We start from the raw sequence: 15,908 nt of genomic DNA on the forward strand, positions 1-15,908 counted from the left end.
GTGAAAGCAATATGCATTCAGTAGAAATCATACTTTGAATTTTGAATTTTGACTATTACCTGGGCTAGCGACATGCTATACAATACTCTTTCGTGATGCTGGGCAGTGGCACTGAGGTGATTTTGCCCAAGTGTAGGCTAATGTAAGTCTTCTGAGCACATTCAGGGTAGGCCAGGTTAAGCTATGGTGTTCAGTAGGTTATATGCATTAAATACACTTTTGACTTACAATAGTTTCAACTTACCATGGGTTTATCAGGACATCGCCCCATCATAAGTCAAGAAGCATCTGTATTTTTACATCATAATAACCACAGTACACGTGGGCAGTTTAGCATCTGCTTTCTGTCACCCACATTTGCTGCTTGGGCTTCTTAATTACCATTTTATGTGGCTGCATAACACTGGAGGAGCGGATGTACCCCCGGTTTACTCAGCCATTCCCTTACTGATGAATACTGAGCTGTTCCCAGTATTCCCAGCAAATGTTGCAATGAGCATCTCCCTACAAATAGCTTTTCCCCTCCTATTGAATAATTTTCTTAGGGTGAATTCCCAGGGTCAGTGGGCATAATTAGTTATGGCTCTTGATGGATGTTGCCATGTTACTTTCCTCAAGGGTTATATAAATCTGTACTGCCACCAGCTGTGTATGAACAACTTTGCTAACTTTCTTTTTTTTAACTTTTGCTAATTATATAGGTAGAAAATGGCTCCTCAATGTTGCTCTCATTTGCATTTCTTTGATTGCTAGGGAGAGTGAACCTTCCCCCTCGTGTTTGTTTACTATTTGTATTTCCTCATGAATTATGCTGGTGTTTATGAGGTTGGATTCTAGGGAATTTGACACTGGAAGTGAAATCTTGTTCAAAGGTGGAGTGTGCCCAGTGGGTCTCAGGACCCAAAAACTCAGAGGTCCCCCATGGCCATATATTTTATTGTGCAGTAGGAAGTATGGCCTTTGGAACCAGACCAGGGTCCCATCCTGGCTGTCTTGCTCACCAACTATGTGACCTTGGGCCAACAAGTTAACCTCTCTCAGGGTCAGTTTCCTTGCCTGTGGAATGGCACATCTGCCTTGCAAAGTTGCTGTCAGATGTAGAGATTGTGATAAAGGATCTTGCGTCAGCACTTCTCAGAATTCAGTGAACTTAGAAATCCCCGGTGGGATTTGTTAAAGTGCAGGTTCTGAGCCCATAGACCTGGGGAGGGGCCTGAGATTCTACATTTTTCATAAGCTCCCAGGCAATGCCAATGCTGCTGGTGAATGGCCTTGCTTTTGTAGGAAAGGGGGTGGTGTTCAACTTGGGTTGCCCATTGGAATCACCTGGGGAGCTTTACAGCCCCTTCCCCGCCCCCCCGGCCCCCAAGATGTGGATGTATTTGGTCTGGGTATGGTCTGATTGAGGCCAAAGTGGAAATCCTACAAGGAAGCCCTTGTCACTACAGGAGTGGGGGTTTGCCTGGTGACAGTGTCTTGTGGGCAGTTGCCCCTGGTTTATGGAACAAAACTCGGTTCTGCTCCCTCTTCCTCCTCCCCAGGGAAGATAAACTGGGTGAAAATTAGCTCCAGTGGCATCTTCAAAAGAGACCAATCTGTTTTTCCTGCACGTTTCCTCTCCAATTTACCTTTACTGATGTGAGCTTTATCCATAACTTCTGTGGAAAAAATGGAGTGCCTAGGTTAGGGGTTTGGGTAAGAGAGTTGTTTGGAATTAAAATCTCCCATAGCTCAGGTGGCTGAAGCTGGCGTGAACTGACCACACCAGACTGCTAGCGGGGCGTCTTGACCCCTGTCGCAGCTTGGCTACTGAGGCAGTTCTATGGCTTTGAGCACATGGCTTCCCCTCTCATGGTCCCAATCCCTCCATCTGTAAACGATGAATTTGTAGAAGGAGATGAACTCTCTGACTTCTAACATGGTCTACTATGCAGACTCCAAGGACCAAGTCAGGAGACACGCCCTTCTGGGGGAAATGAGGTAAAAGTAGGAGCAGGGAGGTGTGTGAGTGTGTGTGTGTTTATGGTCTGATTGTGTACATTGGCTGAGTCTTCGGGGAGTCCCACCTCCCTGTTCCTCCTTCCTTACCTCCAGCTGCCTGCCTAGTCACTGCTCCTCAGGAGAATAGGAAATTGGGACCCGGGAGAGCCTAGAGAGTCTGGTGTCTATGTGCCCACTGGCCCCAGGCTGCAGCTCCAACAGTCTGGAGGCCAGGCTACTGCCTCTCTTCTAGCCCCCTGGGATGCAAATGCTCTTGAACTTTGGGGGACTTGGAACTTATAGAAATCAGCTAGCTGTGGAGTCCCTCCTGCCTGGGGCTTGGAGCTAAGACAGATTGTAAGCCAAGCTGCCCTGGTGAGACCTCACAAATTTCCACCCATCTTTTCCTACCTGGCCTCATTATACCTGGAAAGGCTCTTCTGGGCCCTGTCAAGTGTTGAGCAGGAGCGGCTGGAGCTGATTATGGAAGAGTCAGCTGTTCTCATCCAGTGTGACTCATTCCTGCATGCACCAGAGTCTAAGGGGGAAATCATTACTGTTGACCTCACCCCAGCTTCTGAATGAATGGGACTTCCTGCAACAAGCCCTCTCTGGTGAGGGTGGGGGATTGTGGCAATCAGCAGAGCAGACTTGGTAGAAATCCTCCCCCAGTGTCCCAGAGTTAATAATAATCATCAGCGCCTCTATTGACTGGTTGGTTTGTGAATTTATGCACCTGCCTTTTTCCTTAAAAGATTTTTAGGATGGGCAATTAATTAGAGACTAATTAAAAGAGCCCTTTTCTGAGTATTCAGAGACCTTGCTCCTAGGCTCAGTAATCTTGAACATGTCTCTTTACTTTGTTGGGCCTCGGTTTTCTCATCTGTAAAATGGGAGTCACATCAGTCCTGCCTGCTATTGGATGTGAGTAGCCAAGATGGTAATGGATGTGAGGCCACATCCCCAGCTATCCCCTTCCACCAGATCTCTCCCTGCCTGCCAAGAGCTCTTTAAGGAGGATATTGGGATAGCTCCATGAAAGCAGTCTCTGAGGGCTGAGAATGGTCTCAGGCTTAACATAAATGTGAGGAGTTATGATGAAGTAGTGCAGAACCACCCTTTGGAGCCCAGTGACATGCCTGCTCCAACAAGGTGCTCCCCACCCCCTGAGGCCATAAGAATATAGAGCAGAAGCAAGTTCTACCTGGCATTCTGGATGTGCTGGTCCTCATACTCTTTCTCCTTCCTTCCTACCTTCCTAGCTGGGGATATGGAAAAATCTAATCAGACACCCAGCCAGCCCAATAAAAATCATATTCACATTAGCCGCAAACAGTTATGGAGTCCTTGCTGCAGGCTTCATCTCTACTCCTTTCAGGAACCCTACAGAGGTGCACTTTCACACTCCTCACTTTGCAAATGACAGTGAAGGTCAAACAGGATGAGTAACTTGCCTGGGATCACAAAACCAGCAGTGGTGAGAGCCACTGAACTATCGTGTTAGATGACAGGCTTTGATTGACAGGTCACTATAGAACCGCACAAATCTCAGTTCATATTCTAGCCTTCCAATCCCCACCCTGCCTATAGGCAAGTCATTTATCCTGCTGAAGCCTGAATTTCCTCCTCTACTGAGAGGAAACTTGGCCATAAGAGTGAGAAACTTTATATGGGGAGTTTATGGCTCAATGCCTGGAACACAGTAGAAAAACCGTAAAAATGATAGTAGTTATTAGTGAACTATGAGAGTAGTGGGGGAACATTGCTTCTCCCAAGCCCAGCACCCTTTTCCAGGAGAATGTGAGAATGAGGTACGCCCAGGGGTTCCCACTGGAGCAAGCCATGAACATGCGCAGCTGCTATCCTAGGCAGATCTACCCAAGCACCCTAAATGGTCAGTCTCGGCAGCACTGTGGGGTGGACACGCCTGTCAGTGTTTGAGGACATGGACATAGAGGTGGTGGTGGGAGAGACTCTGGGCATTTTACATGTTAGCATGGCAGCACGAATGGAATCACTTGGGGTGTGCATTGCTGAATTATATTGGGGCTGCGGGTGGCAGAAAAGAGCCTGGGACTGGAAGGCAAGAAACTAAGTTCCTAGCTCTGGTCATGCTAACTTTTGAGGCTTCTATTTCTCATCTGTAAAATGGGAATGAAATTCTCTGCCCAACAGAAACAATGGTGTAGGAGCCAGTCATTCGAATGGAAGTAAGTAAAATTGGTAGTGGCATTGTTTCAGGACCTTGGACAGCTCCGTGAGTCTCTCCTCCATGGTGGTTCTTGCGGGTTACACCCCAGGGTCCACACCTGGTCAGAAAACCACCACTGTGAACAAAGGGTGGGGAGGAAAGAGTGAAGGTGACAGGGGGCTCGGGCTGGCAGAGTCCTGGGAATGCCCAAGTGAGGAATGATCCAGAAAGTGAGGACCTTTCTTCCTGCCCACCTGGGGAGTAGCTGATTTGTGGCAATTGCACTAAGTGGAGCTGTCTATCCACTTGGAGAGTCACATCACCCTTCTCCACAGATTCTCAAATCCATCAAGTAAAGCTCAAACCCCAGTACTTTGTAACCTGCCCTCCAAACTGGTTTACCCTAATGTGACCTCCTGCTAAGTCCTGCCACGAACTTGTACTGTAGCTACACAAAACTCACTTTTACCCAAACAGTTTCTGCTTTGGTGCTTCAACCTGCGCCTTTTCTGAAGCATTTTGCTCTTCCTAGAAATGCTCACCCCCACTACCCTTATTTTAGTCTATGAACATCCTCCTCCACCTTTCAGGCTAAGATCAAAGGCTGCTTCTTCCGTGAAGTCTTCCCTGAATACTCCTCTCTTCAAATTAACCCTTCCATCTCCTCTTCTCCTACAGAACATAGTTTATACTCTGAGTTTGTCTCCCTCCAACTCTGTACTTCTTACTGCTCCCATATGTGCCTACTATGTGAACATTTTGCTCAGTATATTCTTTGAGAAATGAATGAAATTCTTGGGAAGAGCAATGCCTTTAAAGCAGAAGTTTCCAGAACTGACCTTTATAGGAAAGAAACTTATTGCATTTCTCAGCGGGCCCTGCCAGCAGGGCTGGGGCTTGAATCTACCATTAGCTTCTTAGCAGTTCAGATAAACAGGTAGCTGTAGTGGTCCTGGAACAGCTGTCCCCCAACATCATCTCTGGGGGTTTTTAGGTAAATAATGTGAGCTTCTACCTTATGCAGTATAGTGGTTTTAAAGAGACTCTGGAGCAAGACCCCCTGCCTTCAAATACCAGCTTTGCTGCTTATTAGCTGTGTGGCCTTGAGCAAGATGCTTTACCTCTCTGTCCCTCTGTTTTCTCATATGTGAAAGGAGAATAATAATAAAGTACATCAGATTATTGAGCTGATTAAATTAATTAGTACCTATGAAATATTTAGAATGCCTGGCTTTGTGGTAATCTTCCAACAAGTGTTAACTTTTATTATCATCATTAGTGTTGCTGCTGCCACTGTTATTGTTATTTATGCCACCTGAAGAGGCTGACTGGCCCAGGCCTAAGTGCCTTGTTTGAAGGTACAGGTAGAAATGGGAGTGAGAGAAAGAGAGCAGAGTTAGTTGAAACTTCCTCCTGGCTGGGAGCTGCAGGGTTGCCAGGGCTCCTGGGTCCCTAAGGGCAGCCACAGAACCAAGAATAGACATTCTCATCACAGGGGGAAGAAGGCCAGTTTCCCGGCCCTACGACACTCCTTTGCTGACTATCTTTCTTTAATTAGGCCTCACCTAGGCAGCCAGCCTGATGAAGCCTCCTGCGCTGCCCTAGGACTAATTGCTGCCACCTTGGCACCTGGAGTGAACAGCCTGTGAGGTCACCACCAGAGCTGCAAAAACTAGATTTCCCAGACCCCCTCCCAGCCTCCTCCTCCCGCTTGGAGCCGGTGTGCCCGGGAGATGCCCGTGTGGCCGGGAGAGCCCGTGTGGCCAGGAGATAAGGGGCCCTCTGGTCATTCTTCAGCACAGATGCTCCCTTTCAGCTCTGGCTATAATGGGGATGAGGGGCATGTGAGGTGGGGGAGGGGGACCTGGTGTCCCCTCCCATGGGATCCAGGACCTATATTTCTCCCCTGGATGACAGAATTTCTATTACCTTAAAGGGCTCATCTATTTATGCTGCAATTTTTTGAAGCCCTGCCTGCCGTTATTGAACCCTGCATGCTGGCGAGGGGAGCGGGCACTCCATCACCCGAATGAACAAACTCGTTTCCACATTTTTCTACCCTTTCTTCATGCTGTCGGTAGGTCACACGCAAACCTCGGCTGCTCTGGCTGGGGAAGGTGGGAGGGGTGAGAGTTATGAAAATCCAGATCAGTGGAGCAGTGATTGAATTTTCCTCTAAGGTTTCTGATGCCCTTTAAAGATGTCACCCTCCCCCAGTCCACCTCCACCCCCTCAAGCTGGCAAAGTGCATATCTGCCTCTGATATGGCTCCTAAGCTGGAACTAGGGACTGAGGACAGCTTCGGAGCCAGAGGAGACTGTGGGCTAAAAATTAGAGCCCGGTGACATGTATATGATTTGTGTACATTTCTTCTTCTAATTGTTTGGTTCATCAAACTTCAGTCTGTAGATTATTAGCACTAAGAGTAGAAAACCAACTTCTCTTCTCCCTCCCCCCACCCCACCCCGTTGAGTAGCTTCCTAATTATATAGGAAAAGATTTTCCTGGATGCTGTGCTGGGGATGAGGAATTCACCCTCTAGCTGCCATGCCCATGTGAGCAGAAAAGCCCAGGTAGTGCAAAGTAATAGAAATGATCCAAAAATAAACACACACACACACACACAGATTCTGGTACTCAAATCCCAGCTCTGCCATTGCCTGCTGGGTGGCCGTGGCCCAGTTAAGTTTCTCAAGTCTTAGTTTTTTACCTATAAAGCAGACTAAAATAATGGTACTATGTGATATTGTTATTCTTAGGATTGAATTAGATAAAATAGATACAGTGCTTAGAGTAAAGCCTGGCATGTAGCAATTGCTCAGTAAATGATTGTTGAGGTTCCTTATGTAGTTGTGTAAAGACAACACACTGGAGGCAAAGGGTATACATTCTAGGGTCAGACATGGCAGGGTTAGAATACCAAGTCTGTTGCTCAGTAGCTGTGTGACCTTAGACAACATGTTTAGCCTCTCTGAGCTCCAGTTTCCCATCTATAAAATGGGTTAATAATGCCTGTCCTTCAAGGTTGATATGAGCACAAAACAGGAATTATTCTTCCTAATGGCAGAGTTGGAAGACTACTCAGCCCTTCCCTCGTGCATCTTCTCATTTTACAAAGGAAGAAACTGAGGTCCAGAGAGGGAATGCAGCATATCTCAGGTCACACAGCAAATAATTAGAAGAACTGGGATGGAAATGAGGTGACACAACTCCGAGGTAGATCCTTTTTCCACCTTCCCCTCCATCTCTGAGTTTGCTGTCCCCAAAGCAGAGACACCTACCAATTTTTCCCAGGGCAGAAGTGGATGGGGTGGAGGGTCCCTAAGGTGTTAAATCATGTTGGCAATTAACCCACAGAGCAAAGTAGGGGAAATTGGTTTTATGTCACTAAAGGCTGAGTCCAGCCTTCCCCTTCTGGGACCCCGCAGTTTGTGGCTTTATTAGGGGAAACTGCTGACTCTTCTGTTCTAAAAAATAAATGTGCCCCATGTCGCACTATCCTCCCCCTGCAGTGCTCCTCATGTCCTCATCAGTGCCCTCCTTACTGGGGCCCGGCGCGGGAGGCTTTGATCTCAGGCCTGGTGTCTGCACCTCTCTCTATGCAGCAGGAGAAGCTGGTGGGGCAGGTCTAAAGCATCCATGCTCTAAACACTCCCCATTTTCTTTTAGTACAAGTCTCGGTGCTAACAGTGTTTCTGCCCCTGCCTGCTCCCCATCCTGGCCACTCTGCAGCCACCGGAGGGTGGGGCCATGAGTCAGAGGAGCATCCATGGAATGTCTGGAGGAAGGGGACAACCAAGTTAATATGATGGCACACGACTGGAGCACTGAGTAACTGCAGCGGGCCCTGGGCTAGACACTCTGCTCTTCATACATTATTTTACCTAATCTTCACAGCACCCTGTATGTGGGGGCTGTTAGGATCCCTACTTTGCAGATGAGGAAACTGAGGCTTGGAGAGGTGAAGTAACCTTCCTAGTTGATAAGTGGCCACCAGGAGCTGAGCCTATAGCTGTTTGCACCCAGAGCCTGCACTCTTAGTCACAAACCAAAATGCCTGACAAGGAGAGGGCTATGGATACATGGTAAATAACCAGCACTGAGGCTCACAAAGGCCTTTTCCTAGGAAGGGGACAACCCGGCAACCTCATTTCTCATCTGGAGCCTACTGACCTCCTGACCTTTGTCTTTTTTTTTTTTTTAATGTATTTATTGATTTCAGAGAGAGGTAGGGAGAGGGAGAGAGAGAAACATCAATGATGAGAGAGAGTCACTGATCAGCTGCCTCTTGCATGCCCCCTACTGGGAATCGAGCCCGAAACCTGGGCATGTGCCCTGGGAATAGAACCGTGACCTCCTGATTCATAGGTCAATGCTCAACTACTGAGCCACATCCAGACCTTTGTCTCTGAGGGGAGGGAAGGCTGGGATTCTCAGTCTCCCTCCTTACTTTGGGGCTCAACCATCTCACACTTAAGCTTCTCAGTCCTCACAGCTCTCCTGTGAGGAAAGTAGGGCAAGTATTGTTAGCTGTATCTCACAGATGAGGTAACCGATGTGCAGAGTGGTTATGAGTCTTGTCTAAGATGATCAAGCTGGGCCTAGAACCCAGGGCTTACGGTTCCAAGGCCAGACTCACCTTAGGACAGCTGAGCAGAGAGAGGAGGTCAGTGCTAAGGGGAGGACCAGCCAGGAGTCAGACCTGGGATTCAACCCTGGCTCTGCACCAACTCGCTGTCAATTTTGCCAGTCACTTAACTGTGCCTTGACTTTCTGAAAAATGAGGGTGCAAACCCTGCTCCCTGTGTCCTGGGACTGATGTAAAACTGAGCTGAAACAGGTTGTTGAAACTAACAGAAGTGCCAGGGTGTGCGTACCCAGAGGCATGGGGAGGAGCAGTGAGCCAGGCCCGAAGACCAACCCCCCACCAAGGCTGCAGGTCTGGGACAAAGGAAGAACCCACTCTCCTCCTGCTACCCCTGCCTCAAGTCCAAGACCCCACCCAGTATGGCCCCTCCCAGCTATCTCCCCCTTAGTCATTAACACCAATAATCCCATCTGCAGGCGTAATTATGGACCCCAGGAGGGGAAGGGATTCCTGCCAGAAGATGTGATTATGTCTGGAAAATGAAAGATGTTTCAGAAAAGGTCATGAATAAATTATTTCAAAATGGGGCTAATAAGGAAACTAACAATGGGGTAAATACATAAAAATAAAAATAAAAACCCTCAAGATTTCTCTCCAGGCACACTACTGAATAATTGTTCTTGCCTGTCCTAAAAGTTCTGCAGAGGGATGTTAATTTCCTGAGACAAGCACAGGGAAGCCAGCCCAGGCTCCCCAGCCTTCAGGCCCAGATGAGCAGGGTGGTGGAGGAACATAGTGAAAGCGAAGCAGGCTGGGTCCTGCATGCCAGGGTGGGGACTTGTGCTGAACTCAGCAGGCAAGAGGGGGGCTCTTGTAGTCTTGAGCAGGGGAGTGGACAGATGGTGCTGCATTTGACCTCTGTACCCTGTGTAGGGAGATGGTGACATCAAAGTCTAAGAACGCAGCATGCAGTAGGTGCTCAATAGATGCTGGTTTCCACACACCATGGTTCGTCAATTTAGGCAGCTTAGCAGAGCGGGTAGAGCTCTGGGGGGGCTTTGAGTCAGGAAAAACAGCTTGGATCTCAGCCCTGCCACTTGCCAACTGGGTGACTTATGTAAGGTCACCTCTGAGACCTCACCTCTTCCGCAGAATACCTGCAGGATGGTTGTAAGGGTGAAACAGGGCAAGCACTATGAAAGTGGCACAGAGCAGGTCAATCTTAGTGTCTTTTCTTATGTCTGCAGTGGGCCTAGGTTCTTATTGGGCCATGTGTAATCATCAAAATGCCTGAAGCATTTATATAATACCTCCTCTGGGCCTGGCACTATTCTAAGAACACTACGTATATCAGTCGTCACCAGGACCACCATCCACCACAAAATGCTCTCATATCCATCATCTCATGAGTTCTCATAGCCCTCTGAGGTTAGATGTCACTGTTGCCATTTTATACACAAGGAAACAGGCTCAGCAAGGTTACACAACTCTGGCCATCTCCCCCTCCCCACTCTCAAGCCCAGGGGTGAGCCACTCCCCAGGCAAATGATGCTCGGAAGAACCCCTCCAGCCCCTTCTCCCCTGAGACAGGCTCTGCCCCAGGCTGGAGCCACCATGTTCCTTCCTACAGGGGGGTCCGATCTGATCTAAGCTCCCTTCAAACCGTCCCCGCTGAGGACTCTGGGCCTTAAACAGGGAACACAATCCAGGCCCACATTATGTGTAAGAAACATTCTATGAGAACTTGGCTGAGAAACCTCCAGGAACCAGAAGCAGAAGAATCCAGAGGAAGCCAGCTTCATTAAGACTTAGATCATTTACAGGAATTAGGGGATGGGAGGGATGGACCCTGTGGACAGTAGAGGCTATCTTTCCCACCCTCATTCCTTTTGTTCCCTGGTAAAAGCCTCTCCGGTTTCAATTTTAGAGCTTTCTCTGCATTCAGTCTATGATTTTTTATTTTAATGATTCCAAGATAGATAAGTGTTTGGATGTGCCTGAGGCTGGGCTCTCGAGCCCCTCTCAGACAGAAAGGAGTGGCCCAGACTCCTGCCTTTGGAGGAGAGGTTTCCTAAAATAGGCTGAACACTTGCCTGCTCTTCAGGGCCGCCTTTGTCTTTAGAGCAAAGTTTGAAGCTTGGCATTCCAGGCTTCCTGGCTGGGCCATTCTGACCTCTGGGCTCCTATCCCCCTGCTGCGTCTCCGCCCCAACGCTGGCATGCTCACTCTGGTGGCACATAGTGGATGTTTCTGTCCTAACAGATGTTTCCGTTTCTCTACTGAACAGAAAGCTTCTGGGGGCAGATCTATCTGATCATCCCTGAGTCCCTACCCTTTTCTCTATCCTGCCACCCTCCTGACCCCAGCCCACCCCCAGGCCTGGTCAGTCTCCTGCACAAAGCGTGATCATAAATGTTCATTGACAGGTAGTTTAGCAGCATCCCCTAAGTTGTGAATGTTCGACATTTTGCTTGGACCTTAGTAAACTACCCCCATTGGCCTCTGCAGGACCCTGTGTTCTCCACAATTTGGTTCCCACTTTGGATCTTGTCACTGTCACTATAGTCTAACTCTGACTCTGCAGCCCATTGCCCTGGGCCCATACCACCCAGCGACCACCCTGGAGGATCTGGGTTCTGCAGTATACATGCACACACACACCCATATAGCCAACCCCCACAACATGCACACCGCAGGCAAAGCCACCGGGATCAAATCACCAGGATTGGCCCAAATGTCCAACAGTGTCCAACATGCAGATCTTAAGTTTACCCCACAGCTGTCACTTCAAACTATGATAACTGTCATGGGAGTGGCACCTCCAGAGCACAGCCTGCACAACTGTACAGAGCAGCCTCGGGTCACTGAAAGCCTTCATTGGGTTTTTTTGTTTTAAAGGAGTGTGTGTTTTTGTTTTTTTTTTATTCTCATCCAAGGATATGTTTTGTTTTTATTGATTTTTAGAGAGGAAGGGAGAGAGAGAGAAAGAAACATCAATATGAGAAACATCCATCAGTTGCTTCTGTACGCATCTGACTGGGGTTCGAACCTGAAACCTGGGTATATATCCTGACCAGGAATGTAACCGGCAACTCTTTGGTGCACAGGACAATGCTCTAACCAACTGAGCCACACCAGCCAGGGCAAAAGCCTATTCTTTTTGGACAGACCTAGGGCTTTCAGGTCTAACCATCAGCTCTTCTCTGCCCATCCCCATGGGAACCAGACAAAATGACAGCCACAAGGGCCTTGGGCCTTTCTCCTCAGCACAGAGAGGAAGAAGTGGGATGGCTGTGACAAGTGGCCTCTATCCCTCTCTCAGACTCATCTCTCTAGCCCTCTGTTCCTCATGCCTTATGCAGAGTTTCTTTTCCCCAACATGCATCCACTGTCAGTGGCTGCCTTATTGGTGACACGCTAATTAGGTCCAGTGAGGTTTGCTCTGCCTTCGTCGCTGGCATTCTGTCCAAGCTGTTCTGTTGTGGATCATGTGTCACTCTTTCTCCCTGGAAAATCACAAATGAGCCTCCCCACCTGGGAGTGCACTGCCTACGACTTGGAACTGGGAGTAGGGAGTGAAGGGTGGCAGGGGGAGTGCAGCAGCTGGCACTCTGTGTGGCAGAGCAGACACTGGCAAGGGGCCTTGTAAACAGTAAAGCACACTCCACGTGTGTGCTGTTGGCTTTAACGTGACATTGGACACCAAAAAACAGCTTGCATTGGTGGCCCTGAAACTCCAGGAATAGCAGGGAGAGAGGGAACAGGAGCAACCAGAGGCACAGGGAGGCCACTGAAGACAGCCTACAGAACATCTGGAAGTCGGGAGGGGACTAGCCTGAGCCCCTCTCCTGCCATAGCTGCATGTTGTGCCCCACCCCCCTCCAGCCACTAGATGGTAAACTCCATGAGGGTAGGGACAAGCTCTATTCTGCTCACCATGTATCACTTGGCCTCACACAGTTTCTGACACATACTGGTGCTTAAAAAACATTTCCTAAATGACTAAATTAGTTCATTACATATGCATTAAGCACTGACTGTGGGCAAGGCACTGTGCTAGGGCCAGGGCCACAGGGTTGAAAAAAACAGATCCAGTCCAATACCCTCATGGAATTTACAATCTAATGGATGAGAGATGACTTTTTAATTTCAGTACAGTTGTAAGTGCCACAGTGGGGCAGGTACCGGGGAAACATGCTCTGAAAGTGGGAGGGCAGAGGAAAGTTGAAGAATATGGGAGCTGAAAGGGACCTGAGGTCACATCCAGTCTAGTAAGACCCAGGGCCCATCACAGTACTTGGCCTATAGTAGATGCTCCGCAAATGTTTATGGACAGAATGGATGAACGAATAAGGCCATGTGACCTTGAGCCAGGCTTTCGCCTTACTTAAACCCGGGTCCAGGGCCCTTTCCTGCCTAAAGCATCCCTCCTCCTCCAACAAGAAGACGTGTGGGCCAGGGCAACTTCCCTAGTCCTGTGGCAAAGTCCTCTCTGCTGAGCTTCCACAGGCTGGCAGGAGAATGCCCTCCGCCTTGGCCTGGATCTAGGAAGCCCAGCTCCACTCCATTTACACTGCCTCCTGCCCACAGAACATACTTAAGGAGACCCAGAGACAAACTTGCACAGTTGCCCCCCGCTTTTGTGTGAGGGAGGGTCAACCACCTCCCATCTTCCTCCTCCTTCCACTCCAAAAAATACTCATTAACCTCCTGCCCATTGCAAGGAAAATGGATGATCAACACAAGAAGCCCAGCTGTTGATTAATTTTCCCAAACAGGGCCAAACTACAAAGCAGCATATTGCAGGGGAGAAATTCAATAAACAGCATTTGAAACAAATTTAATAGAACATATAACTCATTACCCACCGGGGTCTGGGTCTGTGCTGCCACTTCGTACAAGGAGGCTGGTGGGAGGCGGAGGGGAGATTTGCATCTCTTTAGCAGGACCAGCACCAGGGGTTCCATTCTGCCAGCAGCTCTTTCAAATCAAGTTCAAGATGTTAATAGCCAATGCTGCATCTATAATTAACAGGCCTTTGGATGGGAGGAAGAGTTCACATCCACCCCCCATTCACAGAATGAAGACACTGAGCAGGACTGGCAGGCTTTCCCCAGTGGGGAACCTCAGGGACCTGTCCCTATGGGAAGTGGGGGGTGTGCTGTGTAGGTGAGATGGGAATGAGAAAGGGCCAAAGCATCTGGGCCTTGGCAGGTGGCCCTTCCTCAAGGTCAAAACCATGTCCTCTGGATGTTGTGTGCTTAGGTGGTGAGTGTGCTGCTAATACGAGCAGGGCAGCATGGGCTGTCAGAGTTTCACCACTTCTGGGCCCCTAGCATTCTGTGCTTGAAATGGGAGCCAGGAGATTGGAGTTCCAAATCCATCTCTGCCTAGCGTTGGCTGTGTGATCTTGAGCAAGTTGCTTTCCCTCTCTTGGCCTCAGTCTTTTCACCTGTAAAGCAAGGCAGATGGACCTGGTGATTCTCACCATCCTTTCTAGGTCTGACACAATGGACTGTCCCCCACCATTAGGAACAGGCATGTGGCCATCCCAGGTGTACATTAGCAGAGTAGGTGGCCACCAGCTGCTGTGATTCTTAGAGGCCCAGGAGGGCTCCCACCTCTGGGCCTGCATGTCCATTGTTCCTAACTCCTTTGGGTTAAGACCCTTACTGCAGGCAAATAGATGCTAGAGAGTCCAAGCTGAAGGGCCTTTAGAGATGACCCAGTCAGTGGTTCCCAGCTAGATACCTGCAAAGCCTACAGCAGGTTGCCAAGATTGGTTCTGAACATTTCACAAATCCTCTGGGCAAACTTCCATTACCTATGATAAAGCTAACTAAAACACCAAGGTTGCTTTGTTTTGTTTTTGCTTTTAATTAGAATTAAATGAATTCTGTGTGATATCCCAGGCTAGCATGCACTGATCAGAAGCTCTGATTGGTTATAGGTGACATCATGGGAATTTCTAGGTCATGGTTGGTGGACAGGATGCTGCCACCAGAGTCACATGGCATATGGCTACTGGCCAAATTGCACCTGTTCAAAACGTGACGCCTCACAACACCACAGAGTGACAGCAGTGTCTTCCAAAGTGAGAGAGCTTCGTTAGAGGGAGGCTACTAATAAGGATTCTTGGTGGTGGAAGCTAGAGAGACTGACTGAATTCCACAGCCACATACAATTGATAAGGAAACCAAGGCCTGTCTATTACCTAGTACGAACATGAGCCTATCAGAAGAGAAGGCTGTTTTCCGGCAGTAAAATGTATCAGAATTCTGGATAGAAATCTTGGAGAACAGCTTCAATAAAGGGCCTTAGGGTATACTCCTGGCTGAGGGAGTGGGCGTAGGTGCTAGGATATGTGAAGTGAGGTCTCTGATCTGAAATCACAATCCTGGGCTCTCATCTTGTCCTTTTTCTGGGATGCAAAAAGATCAACAGATATATATTCAGGGCTAGTATGGGCCAGGCACTGGGTTGGAGGAGAAGGGGTGTAGATAAGACACAGTCCATGCAGCCAGTCCCCTGAGGAGCACTGGCCTGCAAGCCCCAATTCTGCCCACTCTTTGGGTCTTCTTTTCACGGAGGCGGTGGATTCGATCACCTCTGAGATCCTGTTCAGCTCAGAGGGTCTTGTCTCTCTGAGTGGATGCACCAGAGGCCAACAGGGTAATTTTCTGGCCGTATTTCTGACCCTCAGACTGGCTGGCTGGGTTTGGGAAGGAGGTGGCAAGGTACAGCATGGAACCATAGACCAGGATCTGGCCTGGCTTTCACTTTTGACAAGAGCCCCCAGGGAGTCCTAGAATCAGTGTGGTAGCATGGGACCCATTCTTAGACCAGATAATGTTCTGCTTCCTGTGTGTGATGAGAGCCACAGAATCCCATCCCACCAGGCCCCCTCACTCAGTTGTTCACTACTGTTTATAAAGTACCTCCACTCTGTGACAGGTTCTGAGCTAGAGATACTAGGCAACCTAGACCAGTAAGATCTCTGTTCTCATAAAGCTTCTAGTCTAACTGGGGAGACAGAAAGTAAGTGGACAGATGAGCACATCTGGATGCAGGCATGAGTACAGCTAGGGGCACTGCCTTGGGAGTTGCCAAGGGCAGAGACAAGTCTCAGGCTCCAGTGTGCTCCTGCAG

General features: G+C 48.8%; 1 protein-coding gene across 1 annotated transcript in view; it reads left to right on the top strand.

Annotated features, from left to right (window-relative positions):
• MEGF11 (multiple EGF like domains 11) overlaps positions 1 to 15,908 on the top strand; it is a 330,386-nt gene that overhangs the window by 275,499 nt on the left and 38,979 nt on the right. The window lies entirely within an intron of this gene.

This window comes from Miniopterus natalensis, chromosome 1, assembly GCF_054644295.1.
Source record: "Miniopterus natalensis isolate mMinNat1 chromosome 1, mMinNat1.hap1, whole genome shotgun sequence".
In the NCBI taxonomy this organism is placed as follows: Eukaryota; Metazoa; Chordata; class Mammalia; order Chiroptera; family Miniopteridae; genus Miniopterus; species Miniopterus natalensis.